The 18,012-nt window shown below is 43.3% G+C and overlaps 3 protein-coding genes across 7 annotated transcripts in view; 2 read left to right on the forward strand and 1 right to left on the reverse strand.

Moving 5' to 3' along the window:
• Positions 1–18,012, reverse strand: part of LOC126952529 (tubulin beta-2A chain) — a 759,189-nt gene that overhangs the window by 678,098 nt on the left and 63,079 nt on the right. The window contains exon 1 of one of the 3 annotated variants that reach the window (XM_050787242.1): positions 10–19. The exons of the other annotated variants lie outside the window; for them this stretch is intronic. The gene's annotated coding sequence lies outside the window, so the exon portion shown is untranslated. Of the gene's footprint in view, positions 1–9; positions 20–18,012 lie in introns of those variants that run through there. 3 annotated transcript variants of the gene reach the window in all.
• Positions 1–18,012, forward strand: part of PRPF4B (pre-mRNA processing factor 4B) — a 908,191-nt gene that overhangs the window by 654,380 nt on the left and 235,799 nt on the right. The gene's annotated exons all lie outside the window — the stretch shown is intronic.
• FAM50B (family with sequence similarity 50 member B) overlaps positions 1–18,012 on the forward strand; it is a 667,415-nt gene that overhangs the window by 641,185 nt on the left and 8,218 nt on the right. The gene's annotated exons all lie outside the window — the stretch shown is intronic.

Raw genomic sequence — 18,012 nt, forward strand, 5'->3', positions numbered from 1 at the left:
CTGCAACGCCCCCCACCGCTCTGTCATGGTAGTATGAGGGCAGCCGCAGGCACAGCTCACGAGGGGCGGCTGTGTTCAGTAGGACCGCGTTCATAGACGGAAGCCAGCAGCGACCCACGGGCCCTCAGGCTGCATTTGCGGACCCCTACTTGAGAGCCAGGCCAGGCCAAATTCCCAGTTGCCCTTTATTCAGGGGGAACTATGTAAACATCAAGAGACTATTTTCCAGAACTCGTTTAAAAAAAAAATCTCAAGCACATAAAAAGCACATTGTGCTTCTCGGTGTTTGTTTTTAAGAAGTGTTTTTCCACAGGTATTTTCACTGAAGGGTTTTGTTTCTTCTTTCAAGTCTCCTGGTGCTTCTTGGCGACAGAGTCTACATACCGACATTTCACCCTTTCCTCACCCTTGAGAGTAAGACTTCCAAGATTAAGTTTATTGTACTCGGGAGCTGGCCAAGCAACCACATAGCTCCTGTCTCCTGCCTCCATATCCTCAAAGCAGTGCCAGCTGCATTTTTCCAGGCCCGGACAGCATGCCAGAGGGGCGACGTCACAGCCTGGGCAGCCAGGCCTCCGTTTCCTGTTTCTTTCCTCCTGAAAGACACATGAATCATATCAGCTTTATCATTTGACTCGGAGCTCATTTCCCTGTTCCACAAATGCCTGGAGTTAGAGACAGTGAGAGCCAAGTGTAATCAAAACACGAAGTCCTGAGTTGCTTTCTCCCCTTAAGAATGGAAAACATGTTCTCCCATCTCAAAAAAAAGCACATCAGCTGGCTTAATTTGGAGTCTTCTGGCCTGAGCACTTGGCTCCTGGGTCAGATACCGGTGACCTCATCTGAAAAGCTGGGCCCTGCCTGTGCCCAAGGCAGGTGAGGTCCCAGCCGTGGTGGCAGCAAGGCCCTTGTGTGCATCCACCCCTGGCACACGGGGACTCTGTGCTTAGGGGCAGGGTTCTCCTACAAGTAACCCTAGCCGAGTGTGAATGTAGACAGCAATCTGTGATCACATCGCAACCTTTCCCTGGGCATCTCACCATCCTTGCTCTGGGGTGAAAGGGCTAATAGGAAAGGAAATGTCTAACAAATAATTTGGACACATGAATTTGAAACTAAAATATCAATGACTTGTAAATACAAGGAAGGGACTGGATGGGTCACAGGCAGGAGCTATCCAGATATTGCTCTTACCTGCTCACAAACACATATTGCTAAATTTATTGAACACTTACTGCCTGATAGACCCAGCTTTAAAAAGGATTTTACCTGCACTAACTCATTTCATCTTCACAACAATGCTGCAAGGTAGATAGAATTGTTGCAGTTTTACAGATGAGGACACTCAGGTCCCAGGAGGTATCTTGCCTAAGGTCCCACAGCTAGCTAAGGTCAGAACCCCAGACTGATGGCAAGGATTCTGAACAACTGTGAGTGTATGTGTGCTGTGCAATCTAAGAGAATAACATGATAATAAGCAGATCCATTATTAAAAATGCATGTGTGTGTTTCAGAAACTCCCTGTGTATTTTAGTATAATCATATTTGGCATGATGAGATTAGACATTTATGTTTATGAGAGCCACACTAATGAAAATATACAACTGGCCAGGCGTGGTGGCTCATGCCTGTAATCCCAGCACTTTGGGAGTCCAAGGTGGGTGGATCATGAGGGCAGGATTTCAAGACCAGTCTGGCCAAGATGGTGACACCCTGTCTCTACTAAAACTACAAAAATTGGCCAGGCACGGTGGCTTCCGCCTGTAATCCCAGCACCTTGGGAGGCCAAGGCAGGCAGATTACCTGAGGTCAGAAGTTCGAGACCAGCCTTGCCAACATAGTGAAACCCTATCTCTACTAAAAATACAAAAATTAGCCGGGCGTGGTGGCACACGCCTGTAATGCCAGCTACTCGGGAGGCTGAGGTAGGAGAATTGCTTGAATCCAGGAGGCGGAGGTTGCAGTGAGCCAAGATCGCACCACTGCACTCCAGCCTGGCCAACAAAGCGAGACTCTGTCTCAAAAAATAAAAATAAAAATAAAAAATTAGCCGGGCATGGTAGCAGGTGTCTGTAATCCCAGTTACTCGGGAGGCTGAGGCAGGAGAATCGCTTGAGCCCAGGCAGCAGAGGTTACAGTCAGCCGAGATCAGCCACTGCACTCCAGCCTGGGCAACAGAGTGAGACTCCATCTCAAAAAAAAAAAAGAAAAAAGAAAATGTACAACTCAATATATACATTCTCTAACTGTGAATGCATGCAAATATTACTATTTCATGCTCCTGGATCCTCTGTGTCCCAGGTAGGGATCTGCATCCCTGGCTGGTCCCAGAACAGACCTCTGCAACTGTAGATGTTATCACTTCATAGGCTGGTCTTCTTGGGCTACAATGTTACTTTGACCAAGTAATGCTAAACGTTTTCTAAAAACGTTGGTTAGGCCAGTCTTACCCACATTTATCTGGCTTTTCTGCATCTTCTTTAAAAATAGTTTGAAAAAGTTTGTGAAAATTGAATTCTGATTCTCCCAGCATTTGTCTAACTAAGGGGAGGAGGTGTTTATTGGCCTGGAGGGTTGCAGAGGTCAGACAGTAGCTTGTCTTAATTAAAGTACTATGGGTCCCCCCTCAATTGACCAATTAGCCTAGTGAACTCTGAGTTTCATCGTCCCATTCCATCTGCTTCTCTGACAGCTGTTCCGTATCCTCTCAGGGAAGTAATCTGTGTTTAATTTTGACTTTAAATGAGAAACTGAAATTCACAAGCGTATGTTTTGTACCTATTTTGTATTATGGCAAAATACCCATAATGAAATTTATCATCAACTATTTTTAAGTGTACAGTTCAGTGGTATTAAGTTCGTTTACATTGTTTTGCAACCGTCACCTCCATCCATCTCCAGAACTTTCTCGTCTTCCCAAACTGAAACTCTGTCCCAATTAAATAATAACTCCCATCCCCCACTCCTCTAACCCCTGCTAACCATCCTTTTACTCTCTGTCTCTGCCAATTTGGTTACTCTAGGCACCTCATATAAGTAGAATCATACAACATTTGTCCTTTTGTGATTTGCTTATTTCACTGAGCATAATGTCCTCAAGGTTCATCCATGTTGTCACACATGTCGAAGTGTCCTTCTTTTTAAGACTGAATAATATTCCATTGTGCAGCTGAACCACATTTTGCTTATCTCTTCATCTGTGGATGGACACTTGTGTTGCTTCCACCTTTCGGCTGTTGTGAATATGCTGCCATGAACACGGGTGGGCAAATATCTGGTTGAGTCCTTGCTTTCAATTATTTTGGGTATATACCTAGAAGCGGAATTGCTGAAATTGTAATTCTAATTTTTTGAGGAACACCATACTCCGGTGTTTATTCTTTTTAAGGGCTACATAGAATGACCAAAATTATGGTTAAGTCTAAAAGAAAGATAAAAATAAACCTAGGTTTCATGACAAATTTGAAGTAATTCACCAATGGGACTGCAGTTTTGCCTTTTCTTTCTCATTCATCCACTTACTTGAGAAGTTTTTTTTACAAGCTTTCTTCTCTTTAAGGATCCAAAGTAAGGTCTAGTATTTTTAGCAGATAATGGGTATTATATTAAAGAGTAAATAGGAAAGGAAGAAAGCTGTATGAGATGCGCTGTTTGGAGAAGATTCTGAAAGAGCTGAGTTTATTGCTCGACTTTCCATCTCCCTGGCGTATTCACCAAAACTGCACTATAGTCTTTCATATGTGCAGCCATTTGTTCCCTCGACAGGCATGAAGCTTCTGCCATCTGCTCCGGGACCGTGCAGCATAACACTTATTCTTCACCGTCTTGTTCTGTAGATACCTGCGTTCGTGTCTTACTGCTCCAACCCACACAGTGCATGCTTGAGCAACCCCAAGAATCGGATGGTGAGCAAGATGAGTGTGAGGGCTTCTGTGGGCTGGTGAGGCCCTGGAGACCTGCAGAGCTCAGAGCTTATCTAAGGGGCAACCACTCATCCCTCCTGGCTACTTATTGCCCTGTGGGAATGCAAGTCCAATTTTCCAGATCTTCCTAATTTCCAGGAAAAACAAGATATCCAGCTTCAAATGTAAAATCTTCCAGTTTTAAATTTTAGCCACTTATTCAGAAAAAAAAATTAAACATGGCACAGGCCAAATAAAAGCATATTTGCAGATCCCTGCAGCTGGAGAGCCATGAGCTTTGACCTCTGCACTCATTGAAACTCTCTCCTGGAAGCCTCAGGACATATCTGAGAAGCATCTTGTTTTCCCCACGGTGTCTATCAAGGGGGAAAGAATGAAAGAAGAAATGGAGGTAGAGGTGGATCTCCAGGAAGCTAATGAAGCCATGGCTTCTTGGCTCCTTCTTTTCCTGGGGCCTTGTGTTTTGTAATGTTTTCCTTGATTAGGATTGCTGTGCCTTTCCACTCTGGCTTCCCCTTGTCTAGTGTGGCGAAACTACAAAGGGAAAGTTGAGTTGAGGAAACATTCGGTTTGAGTTGAGACGGGTGTATTTTTGTGGTTAGCACAAGTAGTGCCTTCAGCTGCAGCAAGGCTGCTCCCCTCTGGCCATTGTCTGGCATAAGGTGAGAAGTTTCGGGGGCCAAATGATTGGATGCACCCAGAGCCCAAGCCCCAGATTCCATGCCATATCTGGGATCCTGGAATTTCCTGCCCCACACCTGGAGCCTGCATCAGAGCCTGCTTGGGGCCCTCATCTCTACCTACCTTTCTAAGGACAACACACTTCACTGCTGGTGAGTTTACTGATACTCCAAGAGGTGGCCAAGAGGCGAATGTCTACAGGGAGTGTGGATATAACTCGGGTCTGCATACATGTGAGGCCTGGCAAGGCGCAAAGTGCAGGATGGAGCCTGGGGTGGGTAAAGGAGGTGAGGGGCCAGGCTTCCATGGGAATTCTAAATCCAAACCTGGCCTTTAAGCTCATTTTAAGGGCATAGTTTTCATAGAAGGAGGAGAGAACACCTTTACTTAACCATTCATTAGCGTTCTTTATGCTATTTAAAGCCTTTGCACATTTAGACATTTGGTCTATATAGGCCATTTGTACTCAAGCCCAGGGCATCAGAAATATTAGAAGTGCACCTGGGTCATAGTGATTTTGCCCATAGTTGTTTTTGTCACTACTGCTGTGTAAGTAATGCTCCAAAACTTAGTGGCATGAAACAATCATTTTATTATGCTCATGGATTTTGTGGGACAGAAATTTGGACAGGGCACAGCTTGTCCCTGCTCAGCAACTTCTGGGAAGCTGGGAAGACTCCACGGTGGGGGTGACCCTACTGACAGGGGCTGGAATCAAACGGAGGCATCCACACTCATGGCTGGTGGTTGACGCTGGCTGCCAGTGGGGATTGTAGCTAGGGCTGTCGGCTGCATCCCCTAAACATAGCCCAGGCTTCCTCAAAGCTTGGGGGCTGCAGAGAAGTTACACTTCTTCTATGAGAGTCAGAACACCAAAGAAGTATTCCAGGGACCAAAGCCATAGCCACATCACGTTTGTGACCTTGCATTCTGCTGGTTACAACCAAGTCACAGTCGCACCCGGATTCAAGAGAAGGAGAAGTAGACCCATGTCTCAATGTGGGGAGTATCAAAGCATTTTGGGGGGGCCATGTGTTAACCACCACACAGGTTAAAATATTGCCAGCCATCGTGGTGTTGGATATATATCTATATATATCTTCCAGGAATATATCTAATGGCAATTCAAAGAGCATTTCAAGGATATTTGAAATTCTCTGAAATTTTATAGTTACACTTGAAAGAAACTTAGTAAAGGTTTTCCTCGTATTTGACAAAAATTCTAAAATTTATGTCACTACCAGTCATGAATTGTTTTAGTCATGAATTTTCAAAGCTGAAACTTTTCTGAAACATTAACAACAAAAATTGTTTTTCATCAAACGTGCTATAGGAAAGACTGACTTCTATCTTTCTACTCTCTATAGAAAATATCACAAAGGTGTTACCATGTGGAGAGGTGATGAGGAGTGTGCTACCCAAAAAGCGGTGTTTCAGGCTCTTGTATAATCACATGAACATCTTTAATAAGATTCTGGATACAAGAATTTAAGTAGTAATTAGTCTCAAAAAAAAAAAAACAAAGAAACCAACATGGGTAAGAGCAGTCCAGGAAAACTTCATGGAAGCCGAAAGAAATGGAATTTCAGTGGAGCGAATGGAGGCTGGGGGCAGGACTGAGTCAACTGGTCAACCAATGTTGGCAGTTACACCTGATATCAGTTCTGATTGGCTCGGTCTCCACCCTCATTGGTTAGTGCCTGCCATAGCAGTTGGTAAATGTTTTGCATATCATCCCTGCCTGTTAGAGTGAAGAATATTAGCAAAGGCACCGAGAAGGAATAATCGTGGCCTGTTTATCAAACGGTAAGGAAATTAGACTGGCTTGAGTCCATCTGGGGGCAGCTGTGGGAAGTACAGCTGTTTAATTAGAATAAAGCCTATTGCGAAGCATGTTGAATGTCAAGCAAAGGAATTCATACATATTCCTGGAAGCAGTGGGGAGTAATGAACCTTTCAGTAAAATACTAACAACTTTTAAAATTTTGTTTTAGAAAGACTACTACAGTAGTTGAATGAGGAGAAATTAGGAAGACCTTTTCAGAAGGTAGTTGTAATATTTCAAGTAAGAATGATCAGACATGAACTAAGTGCAGAGGAATTTGGGTTTGTGTGTGTATCACTTCCTTAACTCGAGTTTTGTATTATTAGCTTGTAATGGATCATGTATGGAAGACCTCTCGTGCCCCACTTAAAATGTTCTCGTCCCCGCTCCTCCCAGCCACTGCTGCAGTGAACAGTTTATCCAACCAGCTTCACGCAGCAGCACACTGAGAATGCCTCTTCTCACTGCCTGTCCCTGGCTTCTCAGATGCAGTGGCTGGCTGGGGTGTCTCAGGCAACCCATGGGGCACTCACTCATACACCCCAAAAATGTGGGGTAACAACATCCTGTGAAAGAACCGTCTTCACTGGGGATGGGAGCTCTTGAGTCAATGCTTCTCCTGGTCTCCCCACCGCACAGTTCTGAGACACACTCCAGAGACACATTTCCCTGGGGGAACCCAGGCTAAGAGAGAACAGGATCCTCCTCATTCTTTGGTGCCACCATAATGGAACCTCACATGCTGCTCTGCCCACAGTAGGAGCTTCAAATCTTCATGACTCACCCTTATGTTGAATAGCTAGTGTCTCCTTTGACCTTTTTAATCTTTCTTTTTTTTTTTTTTTTTTTTTTTTTGAGACGGAGTCTTGCTGTGTTACCCAGGCTGGAGTGCAATGGCCAGATCTCGGCTCACTGCAAGCTCCGCCTCCCGGGTTCACGCCATTCTCCTGCCTCAGCCTCCCGAGTAGCTGGGACTACAGGCACCCGCCACCTCGCCCGGCTGGTTTTTTTTTGTATTTTTTTATTAGAGACGGGGTTTCACCGTGTTAGCCAGGATGGTCTCGATCTCCTGACCTCGTGATTCTTTTTTTAGTCTGAGACAGAGTCTCACTCGGTCTCACCCAGGCTGGAGTACAGTGGTGCATGATCTCGACTCACTGCAGCCTCCACCTCCCAGGTTCATGTCTCAGCCCCTGAGTAGCTGGGACTACAGGCATGTGCCATCACACCCAGCTAATTTTGTATTTTTACTTGAGACGAGGTTTCACCATGTTGGCCAGGCTGGTCTTGAACTCCTGGCCTCAGGTGATTCACCCACCTTGGCCTCCCAAAGTGCTGGGATTACAGGCATGAGCCACTGCACCTGGCAACCTTTTTAATTTTTAAAAACAGATTTGTAGAACTGACTCGGTCCCATATACTCTGTAGTAGTTTTAAGCCTGTAGGGTGGTAATTTAGGATACTGGCAAGAGCAGAGAATTTAGAATCATAAGATCTAGATTTGAGCCTCACTACCAACTAGATGAGTGACCAAGGGCAAGACATATACCTCTTGCAGTCTTCAGTATCCTCGTCTGTAAAATAGGTGTGTTAGTAGTTACCGATCTTCACAATGTTCTTGTATCAAGCAGGACCATGCGTGTGTGGTGAGCATTTGCTAATTTCAGCGCTCAGCTTCCATTTTGCCTTCCTCTTGGTTATGTGATTCTAGTTTTTGTTTGGATGGCTATCACCTTTCCCCAGGGCATCCTATGTTTTACCACCATTCTCCTCTCTACCCCCAGCTTTAGGGTAGGCCCTAAATAAAATATTTTTAATCTAAAGGGACTATTCATCATTTCCCTGGCTATATTGATTTTAAAAAGCAAGAAGAAAGTTACTGGCAGATCTGATCACCCTTCTGAGGGAGCAATCAAGTAAGACAGCATGTAGCCCCTGGAGATTGCTAGAAATCATCATGTGGCCCTAAGGAGTGCCAGCCTAACAATGAAGCAGAAAGAGGGATGGTGAGATTACTGAACTTTTGAGTCAAGTCACATCCAAAGCCCATGTGACCTCTGATCTTTTCAGATAAATGAGTTATTAAATATTTTATTTAAACCAGTGTAAGTCAGGCTTTCTCTTATCAGGGACAGAAAGACTCTCAACTGATAGAGTATATAAGCAAGCTTTGTAACTTGCAAATGAATATAAAACATTTTTAAAATTATTTTTCCACTGTGAATTAGCAAGAATACCTGTGACCCATGGGGCAGGTTGAGAAAAATTTCTAAGCTTTTATTTTAATTTAGTACCCTTTTTTGGAGAAAATTGGAACCGACTGACAGTATGTTCAGAACTAGATCCCAACAAGAATAATTACATATGTAAAAAGAAACAGGCATTTTAAAACCTATACAACTGAGTGAGTTGTGTGTGACACTGAGTGAGAATATGATATATTCTTATATTCAAATATGTATAAAATTCACAAGTCATAAAAGTAAAGACTGTTAGATTTGGCTACATAAAAATACAAAAACATATATATGGCAAAAAAAAAAAAAAAGAAAGAAAGAAAAGAAAAGAAAAAAGAAACCCACAGAGTTTAATGTGAGTAATGAACTGAGGGAAATTTTTGGAGCTTATATGAAAGATCAGTTGATAGCCTCAATATACAAAGAGTTCTTATAAATCAATAAGAAAACAATCTTAATTGGTAAAAGATTTTATCATAAAATTTGAAGAACATATGAAAAGATGCTAAAGTTAAGATCAAAGTCAAGGGCTATCAGGTTTAAAAAGGTTACTAATAATTATATACATCAAGTTCTAGGCACTATAAGAATTATCTCACAGAGATGCATATACAAGAATGATCATTATAGAGTTAAAAAATAAAAACCAATGTTTAACAATAAAAACTGGTAAAATATATTTTGATATAATCTTATATTGAAATACATGTTGGAACCATTAAAAAAGATCAGGTAGGCCAGGCACGGTGGCTCAAGCCTATAATCCCAGCGCTTTGGGAGGCCGAGACAGGCAGATCACGAGGTTGGGAGATCGAGATCATCCTGGCTAACACGGTGAAACCCCGTCTCTACTAAAAAAAATACAAAAAACTAGCCAGGTGAGGTGGTGGGCGCCTGTAGTCCCAGGCTACTGGGGAGGCTGAGGCAAGAGAATGGCATAAACCCGGGAGGTGGAGCTTGCAGTGAGCTGAGATCCGGCCTCTGCACTCCAGCCCGGGCGACAGAGCGAGACTCCGTCTCAAAAAAAAAAGATCAGGTAGGCCTTTTGGTGTTACCATGGAAAGAAGTGTGCTATATTGTTTGAGGATATTAAACAACATACAGAATGATCCTATTTATATTAAAATATCCATTAACATATGCATTAAAAGTCTGAAGGTAAATGCCAACAATTAACAATGGTTATATCTCAGGTGTAGAATTGCATAGAGGCCGTTTTATGTAAAGCTTTCACAAAATTCAAGCAGTACAAAAATATTTTTATTTTAAAATAAATAAGTGAGGAGATATCAGAGAGAAATTGAGTTTGGGTAATCTGTGGCCCCTTGAAGGTAGAATGCGTTCCTCTTGTCCTGGGTTTCTGCATGTCAGCGACGTGCCCAGCAGGTGACAGTCCTGTTATGTTAGGGAAGGGTGGAAGGAAGGAGGAGGAGGAGCATGAGAGAAGAAAATATCTTCCCCAACCAGGAAACTAGAAATTTCACAGGGAGCTCCAGGGGAGCATAAGGAGTTGCATTTCTAGCGTTCACTGTCCTAGAGTTGGCTCCTTGAAGCCTGTGCAGTTGCCATTGCTGTTTTGCCAGGTTCTGGCTGTAAGGCCCAGTGACTGCCTCCTTCCCCACTATTGCCCAACCCGGGGTTTCTGGTAACTGATCTCATCCCTCCTCTGCCCTTTGGACTTGACTTTGGACTAATTTGACAACACATCAGTCAGCCCCATTATGAACAGCTAAAGTCTGATGTGATCCATGAGATTAGGACCTGCATCTCTTCACTTCCACCCCCGCCAGAAGAAACTGGAGTTTGGAGTCTCTAGATAAGAAGCCACAGGAGGAATGACACAAACAAGCTTTGGGCTCCCTTGTTTCATGTCTTGTGATCAACTTAGATGAGTTATGAGAAAGTTCCCTTGGCTGAATCCTAGCCTTGCACAACTCAAAAGGATCAGAAATTCTCAGTGTGTAATTCTTTAGATAAAAAATGAAGCTTAGAAAACTTACGTAACTTCCTCTAAGCCCATAACAAATTTGCAGTAACGCCAACGTGAAAACCCAATTCTCCCGACACTGTGGACTCCCGACCTCAGGCAGGGCTCTATCCACTCTGCATTCTATGTCTTTGGCTGCTGCATTTCCAGCTGCAGGATTCCAGAGCTTCAGGGATTTGTGAAGAGTGAACTTTGATACCTTCACTCAAAATAGAGAATTGAAAATGAAAATGTAGCATTGAATGCTTTTACTGCAATGCCTAGTGTTGTCAATGTCAGTAGTATTGCAGTGTCATATCATCAGTGTGATATTTGTTCATTCATCTATTCATTCATTCATCAACATTTCTGAGCATGTACATCATGCCAGGCCCTGCAGCAGAAAAAAATAAAATAAAACCACACAGCAGTAGCAAAGGGGCCATATAACCCAGCAATAATTTTAAGCCTTACATCCTTATTCAGTCAGTCTGGTCCTGTCCCCTAGACCCCGGGCCTTTGGTCTTGGCAATCCTTGTATAGAGAATTACTATATCATTGCACAACACTCAGTTTACTGGAGACCCTCTAGCAACATTCAATTGCAATCAACTCTTGGAGGCAAACCCTGTGAATGTGGTAGCTGTGTATGGTGGTTGCATGGATGTTCTCAAGGATAAAATGCAGGAAGCTTTCACTTTTTACATTTCATCTGCCACTGGAATCTCAGTATACTTAGCATCACTCACAGTAAGTTCTTCCAGGGAAAACAGTATGCACAACCTAGCAGACACCAAGACCCAATCTTAATATCTTGAACAATTATAGATAATCCCACTGGCTCAGTTAAGACCCAGCAAGTTAATTTTGGTTACAAAGAAAACATGGCTGTGTGTTAGTAGACTCTCAAACTATTATATCTTAGGAACAGTGTGTCTGAAAATGGGCTTTTTTTGTGTCAGAATGGCTATCTGTACATGTTTTGAGGAAGCATTTCGGGAAGCCTGAAGGCACAATGCTGTTGGTGTCATGATCACTGACACCATTGACAGCCAGTTATATTGCACATGTGGCCCAGCATGTGCCAAGGAGCCTGAGTCTACTGAAGGACGCTATGTATTGAAGCCAAGGGCAGAGGGAGGCATGCTATGGTCCCTGAGATCACCTTCAGCACTCTGAAGGGTAATAATCCTCTGCCTCCACCATAGATTTGCATTATCAAGAGAAGATACAGGCTTCTCATCGGCTTTTGGAAAATCTGGGTGACAGATTAGTCTGATGTCTTAAAAAGAGAACGCTGAAGGAAGTCCAACATTTAGATGGAAAGAAAAGGATACTAAACCTCACATCTTACATAAAAATTAACTCAAACTGGACCACAGATCTAAATGGAAAATGTAAACTATAAAACTTTTGGAAGAAATCATCAGAGAAGATGTTTGTGGCCTTGGTTTAGGCAAAGAATTCCTACATAAGATATCAAAAGCATGATCCATAAATGAGCAACTGATAAATTGAAGTTCATCAAAATTAAAAATTTTACTCTGCAAAAGACAAGAGAATAAAAAGACAAGCTAGATTGGTAGAAATTATTGCAAACCACATGCCTGATGAAAGACTTGTACTCAGAATACAATATAAACTTTCAAAACTCAATAGTAAGAAAACAAACAACCCAATTAGAAAATGAACAAAAGATCTGAACAGACATTTTACTAAAGAAGATGTATGATAGGAAGTAAGCACATGAAAAAATGCTCAACATCACTTGCCACTTGGTAAATGCAATTAAAACCACAATGAGATGCCACTACATACCTATTAAGTAGAATGACCAAAAAATAAATATATAAAAAACAACTCATAATATCCAGCATCTTAGCCCATTTTATGTTGCTATAATAAAATACCAGAGACTGGGTAATTTACAAAGAACAGAAATTTATTTCTTACAGTTCTGGAGGATGGGAAGTCTAAGTGAGGGCATCTGGCATCTGGTGAGGGCCTTCTTGCTGCATCACAAGATGGCAGAAGACATCACAGAGAGAGAGGGGCCCACAAGAGAGAGCTGAACTGGCTTTTATAACAGACCCTCCCTTGTGATAACTAACCAACTCCCATGGTAACCCATTAATCCATTAGCCCATTAATCAATTAATTCATGAAATGATTAATCCATTCATGACACAGAGCCCTCATGACCCAATCGCTTCTCAAAGGTTCCACCTCTCAACATTGCCACACTGGGACCAAGTTTCCAACACATAAACTTTTAGAGGACTTTAAAACCATAGCACTAAGTGCTGACAAGAATGCAGAGGAACTGGAACTCATATATTTCTGAGAATGACAACTGGTACAGTCCCTGTAGAAAACAGTTTAGTAGATTTTATTAACTTAAACAAAGACTTATCATATAACCTAGTAATCCTATTCATAGGTATAGAAATGAAAACAGAAAAAACAGAAGCTGCGACTGGGACTGGTAGTGCATGCCTTGGCAGGCCAAGGCAAGAGGATTACTTCAGGCCAGGAGTTTGAGGTTGCAGTGAGCTATGATTGCACCACTGCACTCCAGCCTGGGCAACAGAGCAAGACCCCATCTTTTTTAAGAAAACTAAAAAAAACAAAAGCTAGAAAGAACCCAATGTCCTTCAAGAAGTTAAGGAATAAACTGTGGTGCTTCCATACAATGGAACACTACTCAGCAACAAAAAGGAATGAACTGGCTGGCATGGTGGCTTACTCCTGTAATCCCAGCACTTTGGGAGGCCAAGGTGGGCAGATCACCTGAGGTCAGGAGTTTGAGACCAACCTGGACAACATGGTGAAACCCTGTCTCTACTAAAAATACAAAAATGGTACGGGCGTGGTGGCTCACACCTATAATCCCAGCACTTTGGGAGGCCAGGGCAGGCAGATCGTGAGGTCAGGAGATCGACACCATCCTGGTCAAAATGGTGAAACCCCATCTCTACTAAAATACAAAAAAATTAGCGGGCATGGTGGCGGGCGCCTGTAATCCCAGCTACTTCGGAGGCTGAGGCATGAGAATTGCTTGAACCTGGGAGACAGAGGTTGCAGTGAGCTGAGATCACACCACTGCACTCCAGCCTGGGTGACAGAGCAAGACTCCATCTCAAAAAAAAAAAAAAAAAAAAGAAGAAGAAGAAGGAATGAACTACTACTGATACATGCAACAAGATGGATGACAATCAAATGCATTATATTGGAGTGAAATAACCCTGACTTGAAATTCACATATTGTATGATTCCATGATGTGACATTCTGGAAAAGGCAAAAAATATGGGTATGCATCAGAGTCTGTCTATGTTGCTATAAATATCTGAGATTGGGTGATTTATAAAGAAAAGGGGTCTATTTGGTTCACAGTTCCACAAGCGGTACAAGAAGCATGGCATGAGCATCTGCTTCTGGGGAAGCCTCAGGCTGCTTCCACTCAAGCAGAAGGCAAAAGGGAGCTGGTATGTGCCAAGGTCACATGGTGAGAGGGGATGCAAAAGGAGAGAGAGGGAGCTGCCAGTCTCTTTTTAACAACCAACTTTCTTAGAAGCTAACAAGAGCTCCCTCACCTCCTCACCCAGAGAGAACACTCATCCATTCATGAGGGATCCACCCCCACAGCCCAAACATCTCCACTAGGTTCCTCCTCCCACATTGGGATCAAATGTCAACATGAGGTTTGGGGAGTCAAATATCCAAACTAAATGGTGTGGAAGGTATATCGGTGGTTGCCAGGGGCAGCCATGGGGAAAGAGTGTGACTCAAAGGGATAATACAAGGAGTTTTCTGGGATGACAGAACCATTCTGTTCCTACTTGCAGTGGGGATCACATGATTTTATGTGTGTTAAAACTCATAGAACTGTATACCAAAAATATTGCTATATTTTGCTATATTTCGATTTTGTTAAAATATTCTGTGAAGAGTATTTCGTGGCAAGACTTCAGCAATACCTCACATATACTCCCATAGGAGAGCAACAGCAGTCATTGACAAAGCATCCTCCCTCCCTCCCATACCCCAGGTTAAACTATTAATATCAACCAAGACACTGGGACATGCTAGCCAGGAAGTCATAGGCCAAGGGTTTCTTCTGAATAAACGGCAACACGACAAAACATAGGATCAGGAGCGGTGGCGCAAGCCTGTAATCCCTGCAGTTTGGGAGGCCAAGACAGGTGGATCAGGAGTTTGAGACCAGCCTGGCCAACATGATGAAACCCTATCTTTATTAAAAATACAAAAAATTAGCCGGGCATTGTGTGGGGGATGCCTGTAATCCCAGCTACCCGGGAGACTGAAGCGGGAAAATCACTTGAATCCGAGAGGCAGAGGTTGCAGTGAGCCGAGATCGTGCCACTGCACTCCAGCCTGGGCAACAAGAGCAAATCTCCTCAAAAAAACAAAACCACAGCGTATAGTCAGGGCTGTGGAGTCACAGCATGTAACAGTCATAGAGTCTAGGATCTAACCAGCTGGTGTGTTGCACCTGCCCCGCCTCCAACGAACAGAGCCGAGCACCACTCAAAGACCGGAACATGTTCTTTGGACCCCAGCAGGCAGAATGCCCCACGCTGGAGCATCAGCAAATGAGCTCACAGGGTGCAGTGGGTGCTTCTGAAGCTCAGGTCAGCTGGAATAAATAACGGATTTTCCGCCACGTGTGCCCTGAACAGCACCTTTGAAATCAAAGTGAAAGATGAGCATGATTTAGACCTTGCCAAAAATTACAGGTGTCCAGGCATTTGTCAACACATAACTATACACCAAAAAGAGCAAATGGTGCTGCTGTACGTACATTTAAAAATGAATGGGAAAAAAAAGCTTTAGGGAGCTAGCTAAAAGCCTAGCTCAAAGTGTAACTAGGGATAAATGTTAAGCAACTGGCTCATGTCTTTTTATTTATTTGGCCCCAAATTAAAGCAATGAATGGCAAGAATATATACCATGAAGTTGTTGCTTCTTTTGTGATTTCTTACTGCAATCAATGGTGCTTCTCACAAAAAATACAAGTCTGCAGATAGTTAAAAGATGGAGAGGGTGGACCGTAGATCTGACCTGTTAGGAGCCGCAGCAAGAATTGTCCTGTTTATACATTGCACAAGTGTCCTGTCACTGGGGCAGTATCTTCCATGTTTACAAGCTGTTTAAAGAATAAACCCTAACAGTGATGAGCCAAGTAAAATACAGACTGGCAACCACAGATGATAACGCAACTCCCCTGGGGCTGGCGGGTCCCTGGAGGATCACGATAGCTCTGGGAAAATTACTAAGCAGTCTGGTTTTCCATGAAGCCGGGGATGTGAGTGGGTTTATCAAAAGCTCCGGGGTGCTCCAAGGTGGTGGTTCCCTGGGCAGGCAGTCACAGTCACAGGGGAGACCTCAGAGGGGCGTTCCCTACAAAAGGGCTGAAAGTGAAGGGAACAAATTTACATAGAGTCAAACAGCACATTCTGTCTCTGTTGATTGTTATAATGTTGTCAGACACAACATAAATAACTGATGAACATATTAACACCATAAATGAGATAACACCCAGCACCTCTCTGATTTGTTTTGTCTTCAGGGTTCCCCAAGAGTGCTTGGACCTTCGCTTGCTTACCCAAAGTCAATGCTAGGTTCAGGTATTTTCTAAAGCCCTTTCCTATCTTAGAATTTCAATTCCTGAACTTAATTAGACAATCGTTCATCATCTGCTTCAAGCGCCAAGAAGTTGTTATCTCAGGGTGGCCTCCCTCTACCAGTCTCGTTATCCAGGAATCCTGCAGTAGTCATCCTGGAAAGCAGATCCAGGAACAGCCTTGCCTGCCGCAAACCCGGCTGTCCCTCGGCCTGCTGGCCCCTGTGTGATGTTCTGCCGGGTGCTGAGTGTTGGCTGTGAGCATGTGCACTGTGGCCATCCCTGAGCCCAGTCAAAGGTCCAGCAGAGCAGCAGCTGCTGCCCCAGCAGAGGAGCGCTTCACCCAGGATCACTCCAACTGGGGAGGAAATAAAAGTTTCAAGGCAATCATTGAGCCCACCGTTGTTCCCTTCCCGGGACCTGAACCACCTGCTTTCAGTCTGAGGAAGGAAGAAGAGCACAGAGGTGTTTAGATACCAATCATCTTTGCTAAGGACAGTATTGAAAACAACAGGAGAGGACTGCCAGAGAGCCAGAGTTGGCTTCGACACACATTTTTAAATTGCCTCTGTGGGCTGCAGCTGTGAAATGTAGCGTGAGAAGCCACATCCATAGCACTTTCCAAAAAAAGAAGAATGGTCCTGGAAAAAACGGCCAGTGTCATATTGTGATGCTTTCTACATGTTTCTACAGAAAACAACGCTTTCCTCTTCTACGTTCCTTTAAGAGGACAGTGGGAGGGGGGACATTCCTGAGACATTTAGTACATATGCTATTCCAGGCAGGCTTCTGACTTTTTTTTTCTCAGACTCTTTTCTATGTAGGTTTGAGCTCCTAGCCACTCAGCCCCTGCCTTCTGTCATGCCCCTCATTTCCCTGGTGACACTTCTAAAAGCTGTCCCTCAGGTGATGCTTTGCCACTTCAAAACAAAAGATGTACTGCCCGTGAAAGAGCATCAGAGCTTCTCTCTGTTTCTGCCCTTCTCCTAGAAGATGCGTCTGGGACCCTAGCTACCTTCACCCAGCTACAGTAAGCCCCATACTGGCGAAAACACCCCCTGATTTTATTTTTGAGAAAATTGTAAAAGCCATAAAAGCATACTATGAAAATAACACTTGCCGTACGTTTCTAAGAAATACTTTTCATCAAGTGAAGGACTCTTCTGGGTCTAGTTCGCAATTAATATTTTGTCTGCAGGGATTGAGATGTTATTAGTGTGGTAGGTTACACACACAGAGATTCTACTGTTAAGCTGCCTTTGAGAAAGGCCTATTTGGTCCGTTTTCATGTATGTATTCATAAACTGCTCAATTCCATTTGTTAATATTTTGTTTGGGCATTTTGCCATTCTATTTATAATTAGGATTGGCCTGTACTTTAATTTCTTGCATTTTTCCTATCTGGCTTAGAAACTGACGACATCTATAACACCCTCTTCTTCAAATGACCTGGCCAGACATTTCAGTCTATCATAAGAAAAACTGAATCTTCATCCACCGAAACAAAAAGTCAGTAGATAAAATTTAAAATGGATTAGTCACAAAATAGCGATGTAAGAATTATTGGAAAATAAGGAGGTAAATACCAGAAGCAGCAACTGAAAGGACTGGAGGTGGCTGCTTCCAGGGAAGAGAAAAATAGACAGGAAACTGCTTGCTTTTTCGTTTGTGAAAATAACCCTTCTAGGATTGCTTTTCTTTTTAAACCAAGAATATAAAACCAGGTTCCATTCTT

Source organism: Macaca thibetana, chromosome 4, assembly GCF_024542745.1.
Source record: "Macaca thibetana thibetana isolate TM-01 chromosome 4, ASM2454274v1, whole genome shotgun sequence".
In the NCBI taxonomy this organism is placed as follows: Eukaryota; Metazoa; Chordata; class Mammalia; order Primates; family Cercopithecidae; genus Macaca; species Macaca thibetana.